The sequence below is a fragment of the Sinocyclocheilus grahami genome, unplaced genomic scaffold (genome assembly GCF_001515645.1).
Source record: "Sinocyclocheilus grahami isolate Dianchi unplaced genomic scaffold, SAMN03320097.WGS_v1.1 scaffold10661.1, whole genome shotgun sequence".
NCBI classification, from domain to species: domain Eukaryota; kingdom Metazoa; phylum Chordata; class Actinopteri; order Cypriniformes; family Cyprinidae; genus Sinocyclocheilus; species Sinocyclocheilus grahami.
This window is the reverse complement of record NW_015513367.1, coordinates 2,032-2,964: the sequence shown is the minus strand read 5'-3', so window position 1 is coordinate 2,964 and position 933 is coordinate 2,032.

Genomic DNA, 933 nt, shown 5'->3' with positions numbered 1-933 from the left:
ACCTATGCTGGTGCGAGGGCCTAATGCTGCATCGAGCCAGGAAATTAATGAAGTTAGGCTTATGTTCCAGCTGATGGAGTCGTGTCCTTCTAACACAAAACAAACATAACATTCCAGCATTTGTCTGGAAACAATGTCCTATTACCTCTGGTTTAGAGAATGTGGGCTGTGATTAAAGGGAGTATTTTGGGGGCTTGAGCTGGAAGGAATCTGAATGTTCGGCATATCCAGAATGAAGAGAACTAAACCTGATGTGCATTGGCTGGTACAGAATTCTGCTCCCTGCAAAATGTCTCACGTGGAATGGGAAGCACTTGTTCTTGTTTTATTATGCCTCTATATTCTGGTCCATCCTTAGTGAGCTGTTTAAGCCTAGTGCATAAGAACTGATGCAAGTGACATCTTCTTAAGCCTTACTAAAACCAAGCACTGACAACATGTCCTGCTCAGGTATTCAATTCAAATAATTCAGATAAAATGTCATTTTGATCCAGCAAGTTTTCATGAAGCTAAGTGCAAATTTGCTATTTTATAATATTATGTACTATGTGGAGCACTTTTACTGCTGTGACTTTGATTAAACAAATCATGTTTATTTATTTACCACTTATTTAAAAGGCTTAAAGGGATAATTGACCCAAAAATGAAAAATCATTCGCTCACTTTTTTTTGTCATTTTAAACCTCTGTGATGTCTATGTGTTTCTGTGTCCAACAACATTGCACACAGAGAGATATTTTCAGAATAGCTTTTATACTTTAGACTTTTATAATGTTACAAAAACTATTTCAAATAAATTTTGTTCTTTTGAACTTTTCTATTCATCAAAGAATCTTGAAAAATGTATCTCAGTTTCTAGTTTTCTAGAACTGTCTAACTGTTTTCATTATTGATAATAATAAGAAATGTTTCCTGAGCACCAAATCAGCATAT